We start from the raw sequence: 16889 nt of genomic DNA, 5'->3' as shown, positions 1-16889 counted from the left end.
TGTGGGGTTTTAACGCGCCGACGCAACGCAGGCGATGAGGCGCGCCGTAGTGGAGGGCTCCGGATTAATTTTGACCACCTGGGGATCTTTAACGTGCGCCGAAATCTCGTACACACGGGCGTTTTTGCTTTTCGCCTCCATCAGAAAAGCGGCCGCCGCGGCCGGGAATCGAACCCGTGACCTCGTGCTCAGCAGCGCAACGCCTTAGCCACTGAGCCCCCGCGGCGGGTGGATTGGCCAACCTATCACGAGATAGGTTCGCGTTCAACCACCGTCGTCATCTTCCCGTAGGGGAACCGCCGAAGGAGGAGGAGAAGACAGAGCTGCGAAGAGGAGGGCGTGTACATTGCTATCAGCCAGTGCACCAATGTCAACAACCTTTACCTCACCAACGCTGATGGAGACTACCGATTCTACCACAGAGACAACATCGACAAGAACATGATGGACGAGTTTCGGCGCCTCGAGAACCACCGTCTGCTCACCGTAACACAACCGTACTCGCGTGCCTTTGCCACCGGTGTGGACCCGGACGCGGAATTTCCTCTGGCGCTAGTAAAAACCAGATCACTCAACATAACGCAACACAATGCAACCACACGGAACCGCCACGATGCTTCGCAATCTCATCAGGGTTCCCCACGGGAAGATGGTGTAATTTTTATTCTCTCCGCGTGGCTCCGACTGCTCACGCAAGCACCCGCGCTAGATTATGATGATGATGATGATGATGGAGGGCGCTGCTCTGGTGATGATGATGTCGCTACAGGGGTCCCCCTAGCACGGGGCGCGATAGAGAAATTCGAGACACAACCCGTGATGATGATGATGGTAGGTGCTTGTTGTCGATGATAAAGTGGCCGCTACTAATCCAAATATAAGAAATTGGTTCGAAGTAAAAAAAAAGCTGTAGTGAAGAGAAGCTGCGCAGTTGCCTGATATTATCTGCCGGTTCGTGACGTACCGACTGCAAACCGTTCAGAAACACAGGAAGCTTTATCGTCTAGTTGTTGCAACGCCAATGTTCTGGAGAGCCACAAATGACGCTAACCGAGCTCCCGGTGCACAGAATATCTAGAAAGCGAACACGTATCATCACACGGCCTCCGCCCATGGCGCACGCTTCTGGCCGCTGCAGAGAATCGTGCCGCTAGCTAGGCGCGTTGCGCAAGACACCGTTCTGTTTCGAGAACAACGAGGCTTTGCCGCTGAAGACGACAAAATTGATATGCAAGAAATGCCCAGCGATCGAAGATGGAACCGCATGCGCTTTCAGCTATCTCTACAGCAGGCGGTGGCCAAAAATGTTTCGCGCCAAGTATTTTCGCGCAATGCTACACTGGTCTTTTTTTAGTTTGTGGCTTCCTGTACATCATACTTGACAACATTATTGAGAATCTCGCAAATATTAGGTAGTTTCCAGTCCTATGTTATTGCACAACTGGTAATCATATTGCTGTTTTAATTGAATATAAATGTGGTCTTCATTTTTGCGACTGCGTATAAAATGTCCACATTGAAAATATATTCTGACCCGAAAATAAAAAAAGGCCTCGGGAACCTTCTGGCACTGTTCGAAGCATGGCTTCCGAGATCACTCCGCGCGAGATCAAAACGCGCGTGGGGTAATCTTGGAGGCTGTAGTTCGAAGTTAAAAAGCGTCCAAAGGCTCCAGTAGATGGCGCGAGCAGTGCAGCGAGGGAAAATTGAATTTACTTTTGGGGGGATTCACACGAGGGATTAAATCCACCTACGTATTCCCTGCTCTGCCGATCAGGTGACCGCCCCTCCCATGAACATGAAGGGGCAGCCGGCACATGCGCACCCGCCGCGGAGGCTCAGTGGCTAAGGTGTTGCGCTGGTGAGCACGAGGTCGCGCGTTCGATTCCCGGCCGCGGCGGCCGCTTTTCTGATGGAGGCGAAAAGCAAAAACGCCCGTGTGTACGAGATTTCGGCGCACGTTAAATATAACCTGGTGGTCAAAATTAATCCGGAGCCCTCCATTACGGCGCGCCTCATCGCCTGCGTTGCGTCGCCGCGTTAAATCCCATAATCAATCAATCAAATGCGCGGGCGGCTGGACCTCCAAACCAGGGGCGGCCTCGGGGGGTGAATTTTCGCCGCTCGCGTAATGCTCCACGTTCGTCTGGCAGCTTGCTTCTATCGCTTTTCGTGACTCTGTGCCCTGTTTTCAACAGCACAAATTCACAGTGAGCTGTAAAGCCTTTGCTGATTGCCTTGCAATTTTGTGCACGTGCTTTTGTTCACGTGACAGAGCGGTTGCGTGTGCTGTCGTCATTTTGACGTTTCGTAACGTTTACGGACACAGTTCAATTGTTTGCCTTATTTCTCTTTACTGAAAGCGCATAATTCCTGGCCGGCCATGAAAAACTAGACTAAATGTAGCGGAGATGACAACGTGCGCCTGTCTTTGCAATTCAACAGCAATATGGCTTGTATGTCACCCCCTCTTTGTGAGCGGCTGAGAAGGGAGGGACGTAATTTAAACAGCCGGCGGGAACGATCACGCCTCACATTGGCAACTTCAGCCTGCGTAAATGTGACGTAATGTAACGTAACAGCTTGAAAATGGCGACCGTAAAATAGGGAAAAAATTTAACCGACCTATGGCGCTGTGAAAACCCCGTGAATTTCCAGCAGGCTCCGTGTCGCATGACGCGCGGTTTACAGCATGTTTTCTACCCAAAAAATAGTTTTGACCGTGTATAAGTCAGCGATGACGAAACGTACAAATAACGTGCCGTAGTTTGCTTTTATATTAAGCAATAAAATAAAAGTTATTTATTTATCGTAACCACAATATAAGAGGGCAGTGCAAACCTCTTCATGACAAAGAGCGCCCAATGCATGGCATTTGTCCACACTCCTCCTAGTAAGCTGCTGAGTGAGACGATCGAACTCTAAAAAAAATAATGTAAAGTGACTGTTTTATGCATTACTGCGCTCATTGAGGTCGATCTTGACGAATGAGTGAATCGGCAATATCTGTACTCTCCGCGGTTAAGAGGCGTAGCGCTTCGCTGCCCTTATCTGTCACACAAGCAATGATCCCCACCACGTTTTTCTGCGATCACGCCATAAACTTGTAACAGTAGCAAACGATGGCCTGGTAGCGGTGACGGCGGAAGGGTGATAACGCGGCAAAACTCGCATTTAAACAGGGAGCTCAATTATATTACTAGATGGTGTAGGCGGAACGCGAAAACGCCCGTCTATACGAGATTTCGGTGGTCAAATCCCCAGGTGGTCAAAATTAATCAGGAATCCTCCACTATCGCGCGCCTCATCGCGTGCATTGCGCCGGTGTGTTAATTACCTACAATCAATCAATCAATCAATCAATCAATATGCGACTGAGAGAAATAAATGGATTCGGTAAAAAAAGATGAGCTGTTTAGTGCTGTTCTCTAGTTCTACGCCAGCCTTTCGCTCGCTTTTGTATCAACGTTAGGGGTTAGCAGCTAAGAAGAACAATATATATGCGAAGCCGATTGAAAATAAAGAAAACGCCTCCTTTAATGGAATTGAACCATCGTGCCTCGCGTCAGATAACCTGAGTCTATCCGATAGCTAAAATCGCCTTCCGGGCGCACAGTGTTTCCTTTGGTTCAAATACCGTAATTACTCGATTCTAACGCGCACCTTTTTTCCGGAAAAATAGGTGGAAAAATCGCATGCGCGTTAGAATCGGATACGAAACCGAAACTGCCGAAACAACGGAAATTTCGTCTCGGCCATCGCCATCTCAAGATGGCGCCAAAGCTTTTAGCAACAATTTTTCGGACGCAGGAAGCATAGGCGCCCAGGCTTTTCTATCGGCGTTCACACAAATCGTCAAATCGTTCCACTTGCGCACTTGATAACAGCAATGGCAGCAGCGGCTCTCGCACGTTCAAAACGAGTGGTCGGCTGAAGCGTGCACCTCTGAAGAAGCTCGCAGGATGGGCGTGCGAGGCGTGGGCCACGATCCCATCGATCATGGTTGAACGTTCGTTATGAAGTGTGGCATCGCGAACGCGCTTGACGGCACCAAGGACGAGATGTTGTGGTCAGCGGAGAGCGACGAGGGGGGAGATGGGGGAGATTACTTCGAGAAATAAATCGCCCGTTTATCTCGCATTCGTTTTTCTTGCTCACAAGGTTCCGTGCGCATTACAATCGGAAGTGCACGTTTTTTCGCTTTTTTTTTCCAGGAAAATAGGGTGCGCGTTAGAATCGGGTAATTACGGTACATATCGCGCGGCTGCTGGCTTTGGACTTCGCTGCGGGTTCTAGCGGGCGCTGCCGCAGTCCATAGCTTTGCGCAGTCCGTTGGTTTGCCATTGGTTTGTCGATTGCTTAGCCTATGTATTGTTTTGCCCACTCACCTTCACAATGCCTTGGTTTCTGAGGGTATGTTAACTAAATAAATAAATAAAGGTTACTTGATCGCCTTATGGCGTTGACGCAATATTTGACCTAGAGAAATTTGTTTATCTTGCCAACTTAAGCAGCCGTCGTAATTTTTATAACACATGCCAAATATTTTCATTTCTTTTATGCGCAAAATTTCATACCTTGGTATGAAATATCTTTATAAGCTAAGCGTGAAATTATACTGCAGGCCATCAAAGCTATACGTACAACACGTCACTGATTGATTACGTGTTGCTTAAGCAAAAAAAAAACAGGGCGAACTCACTGTGAATTTATGCAGTCGAGGATAGGGCCCTCGTTCTTATCTGAGCTGCTGCAGATGACTGATGCAGTCAGCCATCTGCTGCCATTCGCAGCCATTCGCTGACTACTGCCGACGCGCCTAGCCACGGTACCGCATATTTCCGGTATATAAGACTCAGATAAAAGTGAGTCGAAGCAGAGCTGATAGACTGGCGAGCAGCGTTCCGCCAACAGCGAAGGATTCTCCATCCAGGCGGAGATCGTACAGTACAACGAACCGACAAGTCATCCCCGTTCCCGTTGCGCCGCTCCCGAGAGCCCGACGGGTGCGCTTGAGCCGGCTGCCTCGCACGTTTACAGGCGGAGGCGTCCCGTGCCTATTGAATTGCACTACGCATAAAAAGACCAATGGAACGCTAACAGGACTTTGATGAGGCGTAAACTTGCAACTGTTTATTAATAAATACTACAGAAATGGGGGACACCAAACGATATATACAAGAGCGAAACACTCAGCTTGCGCGCCAGAAACATAAAGACAAAAAGAAACCCAACGTGAAAGTGAACAAACAGATATACTCACATGACAGCAGTGCACGTGAACACTGGCAGGAAAATGTGGAAACGACTAGCTTGCATTATGCTATATTTCTCGTCGTGCTCACTCTTTCTGAAAGAAGAGTCGTTCCTCATTGGACATCAGGATTGGCGGAGTGCTAACGGACCCTTCCGCATCTATGATTGTGTGGTAGGCTTCTGTGATCTCGTGCAGTCTCCTGATCCGCGGCGCAGGTTGGGGGCGGATCGATTTCCCCCCGTGTGAATCCCTTTTAAGCAAACCTCTACCGCCTATATCATGGGATGATCTAAAGAGAGGGAAATGTATTGAGAAGCAAGTAGTGGAAAAAAGAGAGGCTTTTACGTGGCAGAGGGTGCCAAAGACTATCGTCTCTGAACGATATTTCCAGTGTTGCGGGCAGACACGAGTCCAATTTTTTCTAACAGTGGAGCTCTAAGGACGAGGCAAATTTAGCCGCCACCCCAAAAGCCTCGATGCCTAGAAAGTGTGGTAGGCACGTCCCGGGACTTTAACCTGGGACATTTACGACGTCGAAACGCCAACCACACCACGGGGCCGCCCCCAAGGCCCGAGAGGTACGTGGTTAGCAGCTGCGAACACCAATAGTATGTACAGCCGATTGAAAAGAAAGAAACCGCTTCCCGTGATTGTAAGTGAACCTCCGTCCCTCGTGTTAGAAAACCGGCGGCTATCCGATAGGTATAATAATATTCTGGGAGCACAGCGTTTCCTTTGGTTTCGTATACATATATCGGAAGAGTTGGGTTTGGACTTTGCTGCGGGTTCTACCAGGTGCTAATGCGGTCCACTTTCGGAGACATATACGACAGCCTGCTGACGGAAGGCTCCGGAACCGACAGTCATGCAGAATACTCAGCTGCAAGTTTGGAAATGAATGACAGATACAGGGCGGAAACTTGGCGCCTTACTAAAACACTCGAGAGCAAACATCGGTACGCTCAATGGCTCATGGAACGGATAACGATTGGAGAAATTCTAATTGACCGGAACTGAGCTCCCTGAATCAGAGAACAAAATAGAAAAGATATCTTAGTGAAAAGACAGAGAAAGAAACTGACCCTGGCTGGTCACGTAATTAGGCGAAATGAAAATCGGTGGACTACCAGGGTGACAGATTGCTCAGCGAAAGACGGGTCTAAAAAAACAGTAAGGCCAATTATTCGTCGGAGTTACGAAATAAGGAAATTCGGAGGGAGGCCAAGAATGCACTCGAGGGGCGAGGCACAGGAACGGTTGGAGGTCGACGGGAGAGGCCTTGGTCCTGCAGTGCACCTAGTGGGCGGCTGCTGGTGAGGATGATGATGATGATGCAGCCACGTCTCCGACAAAAAGACGAGGGCCCGAGCTCTGCTGTTTCTCCTGCCTTGCATCTCTTGTGGAAGCTGCGCCAATTTTTTTGTTTAGTTATCTTTTTCTAGCTCTGATATGGTCTCCTCTCACACTACGTCACACGTACTAGAACAATGTGTTCTCGTGAATGAAGAAACACTGCCAGCCTATTTTTATGTACCGAGTTTGAACGTAATTGCGTCCAATGCTCCGCTTCAGCTAAATTTAGTTATGTGTTAAAGGAGTGCGCATATTTCCGCCAATAAAAGTTGTTCTTCTACATCATCTTCGCACGAGATCTCCCTGGCATACAAAAGGCGTATTTTGTACTGAAGCAAGGCGTAGGCGTAATGTAGGCATATAAGGAAATCGTGTAGGGAATGATTAAGTAATTCAGCATCACCACCACACCGTAAAGCCCTGCACGAGGAGGGTTTGAATTGGCGAAAGAAATTCTTGGCCCGGCTGAGAGGCTGAAACCGCAAGCAATTTTCGAGATCTCACCGATTAGAGTATAAAAACAAAAAGAAGTGAACCCATTCCGGCTATTGCGTAACATTTTTTTATGTACCTGATGTTATTAAAGTTTTTCCTTTTCCGAGGTTTCGTGGAAATGTCTGAAATTAAGTTTCACCATGTTAAGTCCTAACGAATTTACATAATTCCCCCACCATCCGCCTGCATCACTGCAAATAATGTCGAAAGACGGCGGTCTTCTGCCGTCTCCGCCACGTAAGCATCCCTTCGGCCTTATCTTCCCACCTCTCACACTGTTCCCATTGTAGCCATTGGAGTTTTTCCAACCTCAATGTTTCCATATTCGCACTGCGACGCTATCTGTTCTGGCTTTTGCGATTTCCCGCTTGAGCCACGAGCGCGATGTTTGGTGCCATTTTTGCTTTAAGCGCTTTCGTTCATATTTTCCCTCGACGAAATGGAGCACAAACCTACTTTTACTAAACAGCACTCTAAACATCAGTTAGATAGGGTTATTCGCCTCAAAAAAGCCTAATATAACCGTTTTGTTGAAGGATGATGAAACATTCCAAAGCATATTTTTAATTTACCATCTAGAAAATGCCTTGCCTATATAAAGCTGTACCTACAGTTACTTCTCGCTTCTGGCAAGATAGTGAATTAAGGGACGGGCAGACACACGCACAGACAAAGACCAACATTTTCCAGTTGGGGTAAATCAAGGACTTTTGCCTTTAAAACCGAGTAGCATTTGCTCTTCTTAATAATGCTACTTGGTGCCGAACAAATATACTCGGCCCATCAGCTGGCGTTCCGAGATATGCAACATCTTCGCGTATGTAGTTTGTGAGGTTTTATGGCGTCGCAACACTTCTTATGCTAGCCAAACGAAAGATCAGCCAGCGTAATGTCTCAACCCGCTAACATATGCTCGTTTGTGAACAAGTGCGACATGCGCAAGTACAGTTGCTTGCAGTTCTGGCAGTTGCTCACCCAATGGACGGACGCGGGTGCGATCCCATCCGCGACGGCTGCTTTTTAGGAAAAGGTGAAGAACAAACACTCGCGTTTGGCGAGATTTTGGCACACGCTGACGTTCCCCAGGTAACCAAAATTCACCCGGAGCCCGCCACTACTACGCGTTGTAATAGAAATATAGCTTCGGCACGCTGCCACCAACAATTGAAATTTCTCTCAACAGCTACTTTTCAGGATATCAGATAGCCGTGGGAACGAGTCCCTATAACAGCTGAAAAAGTCTGACATCTGATCATTAGGAGGACGTGCCATATCCAGTACCTTCCCTCACTCAATCTTACGGAGTGCGGCCTTGCTGAATGTCCCGGTGCGTGACGAGGTACTCTGGATCATCTCATGAAACCTCCGTACAAAACAGCAGCATTGGCGCGCACTTACCCGTCGCGGGCTGGCTGGGTGGCCCAGAGGAATTGGTGCCTCCTCCGTCGCCATCCGGGACTTCATCTAAAGAAAGGACGTATAAAGTCGTTGCTTAGCCAGTCCAAATTTTCGAGCTTATGTTAGATGCCGTAAACTCGAAGGGTGCGAAATTCGCGTAACGCTATTATGTGCCCAAGTAGCACGTCTTTCCTCACACGAATGAATTGGAGGAAACCTAGATTTCCCGTTCATGATGCAAGCTGTACTTCTCGACTCTCTTTAGCGTTTCTCGGAAACGTTGTTTAGAGGATGGCCGTCCTTGGTGGACTATTAATGAAGAATAAATGTTTATTTTATTGAGAATTCTGCTTTCTTCTAGTAAAATTGCACCACTTTTACCGCGAACTTCAAACAAATAATGGAGACAACCGGGAAAACAGTTGAACCACTGGTGGCTGCCACGCCATTTTTTGGCGATTTATATGTGCCCTAACTGAATATTGTTTCTGCATTTGGTTACCTACAGCCTAATTTACCGCCACAAAACACGACTGGGCGATTGTATAGGACCATCTAGTTAGGCTTGATTGCATCACTTCAAACACGACTGGGCGATTGTATAGGACCATCTAGTTAGGCTTGATTGCATCACTTCAATGCTAACCCGCAGTTAACACACCGACAATGTTTTTAGTGCTGGCACATAAAACGTCCCTCCTTCCTCTCGTACTTCAATATAGGGCTAAGTTTGATCTTTTACAGTGTTTATCTTCTTTCCATTAAAAATATTTCCCATTCACTCAATTGAGGCGTATGGCCAGCAAAGCTGTGGTAACCAACCGCAGCGTGAGTAGCAATTCGCTTTGACCGGGCCGTAGTCCAAGGGGCGTACCATGCCCTGGGAGTTTGCAATTTGCGAGTGAACATACGTCGTGGTTAATTACCTGAATAAAAGTGTGACAAAATTCAGTTTTATTCCACTGGATAAACATAGTGCGGTCCGTCTCCCTCTAGTGGAAGCCCATGGTGGGCAGCAGACGAGAGTTCTCCAACATTTACAAACTCACTGTGAACTATGCGACTTCGAAAAGTAAAAAAAGCTCGGTCAAATTTTATAGGCGCCTGTGGCTAATTGTCATATAATTTGTTCATGATAGTTGCAATAAGTCAAGAGATATGGCCATTTCTGGAATTTTACTTTCTCCATCTTATGAAGACACGAAGCTTACAACAGTGCCCTTAAAGTTGGTGCCGGAGCCTAACGTACGTTAGTTGTATATATCTATACACACACACATATATATATGTGTGTGTGTGTGTGCGTGCGTGTTTACATATATATATATATATATATATATATATATATAGAATAGATCAGTAGAGACAGAGACACACGAGAAAACCAAAACCATTCAAATTAAAAATAATAGTTCACTGACGTTTCAGGAAGAGGACTTCCTTTCTTCCTCTTCCTGAAACGTCAGTACACTTTTATTTTTATTTTTTAATGTTTTTGTCCTGTGTCTCTGTCTCTACTTACCAAATTTGTTCGCGCTTCGTGTGAGCTTTTATGTTTAATAACTATATATATATATATATATATAGATATTATAGGAACAAAGGAAGTCGTCTTCCTGAAACGTCAGTGAACTTTTTATGTTGATTTTTTTTAGTTTTTCTCGTGTGTCTCTGTCTCTACTTACCTTATTTTTTCGCGCTTTGCGTGAGTTTTTACGTTTGAAGACTATATATATATATATATATATATATATATATATATATATATATATATATATATATATATATATATATATATATATATATATATATATATATATTGTGGGGATTGTGGCTGCCCGCGATCCCGACTCGGTACGCGGCAGCGCTCGAGGGGCCGCGCGGCCTGCGCGGGATTGCGCAACAAGACGGCAAGAACGTGGCCTCGGCACCTCTATGCTCGGCACGGCCACGGCAAGAATAGAGGGGTTCGCTTGCGCGTCGCGAGATGGCGCCACCGGCGCGCGTGGAGTGGCTTCGGCGGAGAGGCGGCTGCGGAGAGCGGGGGGACTTGGACTGCGGCGCTCGGCCGGCTCGGTTGCTGCGGGCGGCCGCTCCGGACGAGGACGAGACCACGAGGCGGCGGCGGCGGAGCGACCTGGCGACTTCCCCTTCGAGCCTGGACCGACCATCGTCCACCGGTAGCGGCGGAGTCAAACGACTCCGGCCGCTCGAGCAACGCGGGACCCATCGATGACCGAGAAGATGGGGCCAGCTAAGGGAGGTTTTGGGAATAAACCCCCCTTGGAGGTTGGCGTCGGTTGCCTTTGTGTCTTGCCTGCCTCTCACGCCGGCGCCGTCTACACGGCAGCCGCGTGCGGAGTATCGTCGGAGTATGACCCACACCACAAATTGGCGCACCAACGTGGGGCCTCGACTGCAAACGCAGTTGAGGCGCATACAGGCAAGATGGCAAGCAACGCAACGAGCGGAGCGACGGGAGGAGGCTGGAGGCACGTAGGCCTACTGTCAACATGGCGACGGGTCGGCTCCCCCGCCGCGCCGTGCCCGCGCACATGCGGCGGCGGGAGCGATGAATTGACCCCCCAAGCACCGAATGGTGCGGTGGACTATGCCTACAAGGATGCAGCGGTTGGGAGTACGCAAATGCGCACCATAAACCCGTGACTACAGCCACTACAGCGCTTCGACTTGGCCGATGCGACGTTGACAAAGAGCGAGGAGGACGTTGAAGGTCAGTCTTTTCCTTTTGCTACGGGTGGTGCGAAGGGAGACGAAACCGTCTCCACGCCAGTGGGTGCTTGCGTCTCGCTGTCGGAAAGGTGGAGAAAGTACCGCCCGAGATTGCATTCAGGCAGTAAGAGCTTCGCGTGGCTCGGCAGGGGGCTCGTTATTGTTCGGGAGGTGATCGTCAGTGTTCGTAAGAGACGGACCTCAGGCGACTATCACCGGAGAGCCGCGCCCGTAAGCCGCTTGTAACGCGGTGGGCGCTGGCGTTACGACAGCCTGTATGCTGCGATCGGGGATAGTTCGTGTGTGTGGGCGAGCGTTACTGTGGGAGTGAATGTGTGCGTGTGTGTGCGACCGCCCGTAAGCCGCTCAGATTGCGGCGGGCGCTGGGTCTAGTGCAGCTGGTAATGTTGCGACCTAGGGTGTTTGAGAATGCGTGCGGGAGTGCGCGCCTGTAAGCCGCTAATATGGCGGTTGGCGCCGGCAGCTGATATTGCTGCAAGTGAGTTGTAGGAGCCCTGCCTGCTTGACGCTAACGCAGCTTTGCCGAGTAACGCACCCAGGCAAAGAAAACTTGAACGGGTATTTCTAAGCCACCACCCGTGTTATGTCAGACGAGCTGCATCCGAGTAGGCTGTCTCGCCAGTGACAGGAGTTGGCGGAAATCCACTGCTCCCTTCCTCGGTAATCGGAATCGCTCGCATTGAGGGGTGAGAGCGGAGCCCTCGGCACACGCACGGCGGCGGGAGTCACGCCAGTTGCCAGTCGCCACCGCCATGGACAGCGAGGGCGGACCAGCTGAACCACCCGGCGGGGCCGGCCAGTGAAGGTGGCACCGAGCGCAGCGTGTTGAGCTGTCGCCAGTTGCTGCTCCGGCCCCACCCCCGGGCGAGCGCCCTGCGGGGCAACCATTCAGCCGTTCGGGAGGACCAGCCGCCGAAGCAGCCACGGAGCCCAGGAGGCCGAGGGACCCGCCATTGGGGAGAACGCCTTGCACTGGGAGCAGAGGTCGCGTCAGCAAGCGACCTCCGCATTCTTCGGCTGCGGCTGCCGGCTTCTTCTGGACCTGCCAACCTGCTGTGCTTCCCAACCGTGAGAGACTCGGACCAGTGCAACGCGTGGCACGCTCATCAGGCCGAGCTTCGCGGTTACGGCATCATATGGCGAACATTGGGGGTGAACTGGCATGGGGGTGACGTTTGTTGGCGTATTTCGTAACTTGAGGTTTTGGGATTGACTCTTGTGCTTCGCGGCGCCGTTTCGGTGCGAGTGGCGTCGACTATTTAGGGAGGAGGAGTGTGGGGATTGTGGCTGCCCGCGATCCCGACTCGGTACGCGGCAGCGCTCGAGGGGCCGCGCGGCTTGCGCGGGATTGCGCAACAAGACGGCAAGAACGTGGCCTCGGCACCTCTATGCTCGGCACGGCCACGGCAAGAATAGAGGGGTTCGCTTGCGCGTCGCGAGATGGCGCCACCGGCGCGCGCGGAGTGGTTTCGGCGGTGAGGCGGCTGCGGAGAGCGGGGGACTTGGTCCGCGGCGCTCGGCGAGCACGGCGGCGGCGGCGGGCGGCCGCTCCGAGCGAGGACGACGAGACGGCGGCGGCGGAGCGACCTGGCGCCTTCCCCTTCGAGCCTGGACCGACCATCGTCCAACGGTAGCGGCGGAGTCGAACGACTCCGGCCGCACGAGCAACGCGGGATCCGAGAAGACGGAGCCAGCTAAGGGAGGCTTTGGGAATAAACCCCCCCTTGGAGGTTGGCGTCGGTTGCCTTTGTCTCTTGCCTGCCTCTCACGCCGGCCCGTATACACGGAAGCCGCGTGCGGAGGACCGTCCGAGCCAAACCCACACCACAATATATATATATATATATATATATATATATATATATATATATATATATATATATATATATATATATATATATATATATATATATATATATATAACTGGCATGCTGGCGATGGGGCCGAAGGCGTGGTGAACACAAAGTAAGAAACCTCGGTAACAGCAACAGCGGAGGGTTTATTTCGACGTTTCGACTTCGAGACAAGTCTTCTACAGGAATGATGGCTTCGGTCGTTTCGGAAGAGAGCATATATGTCGAAAGTGGAAAGCGGATTTACGAATGGCCAACGATACCACACACAAACATACGTGAACAACACAAACACGAAGCGGGAATCTTCCTTATTGGAAGAATGAACAAAAAATGAACAACGAAGACAGAGACGCCAAGATAGTTGGAGAGAAAAAAAAAAAAAAAAAGGAAGAAAGGGAGATGAAAGAGCACTGAACAGGAATTCGAGTGGTGGCGGAAACGCGAAAAGCTCAACAGCGTCCGAAAGTGGGGTTGTAGAACAAAGGAGAGAAGGCAATATATCTTCCGCCGCTAGCCGTCACTATGCTAACGCCCAGACGCTCCGAGGGATCGCGTTTCCGTTGATTGAAAGCGAGTGTCCCGCCATATGTTCGGAAAGTGCAAACAAGGCATTTTACAGCCCGTTTATGGGCCCGTTCCCGGAGCTGAGACAATTAAAGGACGTTTTGTGTTCGTGCAGAAGGAAACGGTCCGCCACCATTCCACCGTTCCCTCGCCGGACGGACGCCTTCCGAGAACGGGGCGCTAGGCCGAGTTTTCAGGTCTTTGTTAAGAGCTGCCACTTTGCAGTTCAGCGACAACCCGTGCGTCGTCGGTGTCTCCCCTCCGCTGAGTGGGGGATGGGGGGGGGGGGGGGGGGAAACAGTCAAACCAGGACGCAAGCTGCTCAACGGGATGGGGGGGGGGGGGGGGGGGGAGCGGGGAAACGGAGAAAATAAACCCCGATGGTTCGGTAGCCGGGCTTAGAAGACGACTGTAGGTGCAAGGGAGGGAGAAATAGATTTGCAAGCAGTCAAAAATGTAACCAGTACGCGGGGGCGAATAGTGATAACAGCGGCAAAGATATGTGCGCTCGAGTAATAACGCAGACCCCAAAACTGTATTGCTTATCTTCCGGGTTATGCGCCATATCCAAACGTTTAAATCTCCCAACCAATTTTCGAACACGTGTTTTGGGGAGAAGGTAAACAGAAGTTATTGCTGAAACAGCACCGACACTAAGCAACATTACTTAATTGTAAGATTGTGACGGAGATTTAGAAAAAGTTTCCAAAGTTATAACACAAGATTATAAAAGAGAGAATTAAGAAGAAAAAAAAAGGATAGGAGTGAACACGAAGAGCGGAAAAGGAGAGAAGGAATAAAAATGAAAACAAAAACGGAAAGACATCAGCAATGTGGGAAAAATCCACTGAACAAACGCTCACGTGCATGTGATTTCGAGAGTCCGGCTCCGGCTACACCCACAGCGCCACTGATACGGTTAGGTAGATGACAATGTTTTAATCGCTGCAAGTGTGCCTGGGTCCTCATTTATACCTTTTTTGATTGTATTGAATCGGTATATGAGGTATGATTCACGTTGTTCTCGTTCCCGGTTTGACCTGAACCCCGTCTCTAAGAGCGTGACGCTTAGTTTATCGAAAGAATGATCTGGAAGGCTGAGGTGTCTGGAGAGAGGCAGGGTCGGGCGCGTTTTGGCGTGCGGTTTGTGATTATTGAACCGGAGCCTGAAAGAGGTCCCCGTCTGCCCTATATATTGCATTCGACACACATTGCATTCAATCAAATAAATCACATTGGAAGTGTCGCACGTCATGTTCCCGCGAATTTTTAAAGAGTACTCTGAGTTGGAGCTTTGAGCAATGCCTGTCTGTTGCATTGCCTTGCAGACAAGGCACCGCGGTTTCAGGCATGGCCGGCATTCATTATGCGCGGACAATGAATTTGTCCTTGCGTTCACGAGTGTGTCTTTGAGGTTCCGGGATCGTCGGTAGACGACGCCTGGAACGGACGGAAACGCCCGTTTGAGGCGTTCACTTTGTTCCAGAATGTTGTAGTGCCGCTTCAAGATGTTTTTTACGTTAGGAAAGTTGGTGCTGTACGTTAAGCATAGGTCTGTTCGTTGTAAGTCGCGTTGTGGGGGACGGTTCGCAATTAGGTCCACGCGGTTGAGTGCTTCGGCCTTTTTTATGGCGTCATCAGTTACACGCGCTGGGTACCCCTGCCCCTCCAGCATGGTTTTTAAATTTTTGGCGTTGGTAGTGAAGTCTTCCGATTTTGAGCAGATTCGTTTGAAACGGTGGGCCTGGCTATAAGGAATGCTATTCTTACAGTGACGTGGGTGATCGCTTTGGTAATGTAGATATTGCTGGCGATCTGTTGGCTTCCGATACAGCTTTGTCGTGAGTTCACCGTCTTCAATTGTCACGGTCACATCCAGGAAGTTTATGCTCTCTTGAGAGTAGGTGTGAGTAAAATTGATGTTCGGGTGTGCAGAATTGTAACAGTCGATGAAGTGGAGGAGCTCATCCTCGTTGTAGGTCCAAATAAAAAAGATATCGTCAATGTACCTTTTGTACAGGAGGGGTTTTAAGTGGGATTCAGACAGGAATGTGGCCTCTAACTTCCCCATAAACAGATTGGCGTAGCTTGGTGCCATCTTGGTTCCCATGGCGGTTACACTAACTTGCCGAAAGAACTCATTGTTGAATTCAAATGAATTCAAATGAATTGTTGAATTCATTGTTGAATTCAAATGAATGAATATAGGTGTGCGTGTGTGCTCATATGTGCATGTATATATTGTAATTTTTTTGTACGTAGCCCCTATGCCTACATCGGAACAATTTGTATCAAACTATTAGTGTCATGTCTGCTATGTGTACGCCTTCTCTTTATTACGGCTCCTTAAGCCAACGATTTTCTCTTTGTTGTGCTATTATTCGTTATAATTGTATACCATATATCCAAAGCGCTGTTTATTACATTCTCTGCTGCGAGTGCTATGCCAATCCCTGTAGCCAGAAGGGGAGAGGGAACCTGTCAAGCTGTTCACAAAGCTTTTTCCCTTCCTCCTCCTCTGCCGACGGAAACATTGAACCAAAAATACAAAATCGTCGCTGGGAAAACATTTCTTCAAGGAAATGTAAGAGCATTTCTATTAAAGTATGAAGGTTCTGGAAGTCCTGTTTTATTTTTAGCAGTTTTTCCATAGGCTGGAAATGTGGCGCAGTTTTACCCTTCCCGAGATATTAGCGGACGCCGACACGTGGCGCTACGTTGGCGTGGGACTGCTGTCTACATCCCGTTGTTGAAGAGACGATCTTCTAGATCCTAGCCATCGCCAGATTTGCTGTAAAACGTCTTTTGGGGCATAAATGGAGATGAGAGAGTTAGCAAACGCAGGTTGTTGCAAAATGAAGAGAGTTGTATTTTATCTACAACCCCATTAGTGCAGCATGTTTGTAAAGCCCGTTGGGCGTTTTCTTATTTAGCCTTTTACCCCTCTCTAAATCATTAGTTTCACTTCGGGAGTTCTGCCTTCTCAGTCTCAACGGAATAAAAGCTAAATTTACACACAGTTTTCTAATGTGAATGTCAGATACGAAGATCTGAATAAAACCCGGTCGTAGCACTTTGTGGCACTGATTCTAGATTAGCCACCCCGGCCGGTTCCCAGTTTACAAAACCGGAATACTCCTGCGGGGGACGCCAACATTAAAGGAACTCTGACGGGATTTCTATATATCCCGGGATTACTTCGGCAAATTGTT

The sequence above is a fragment of the Haemaphysalis longicornis genome, unplaced genomic scaffold, assembly GCF_048455015.1.
Source record: "Haemaphysalis longicornis isolate Haplotype H1 unplaced genomic scaffold, Haemaphysalis longicornis Haplotype H1 scaffold_13, whole genome shotgun sequence".
Classification (NCBI taxonomy): Eukaryota; Metazoa; Arthropoda; class Arachnida; order Ixodida; family Ixodidae; genus Haemaphysalis; species Haemaphysalis longicornis.
The sequence above is the reverse complement of the archived record's forward strand: the minus strand, read 5'-3'. Positions refer to the sequence as shown.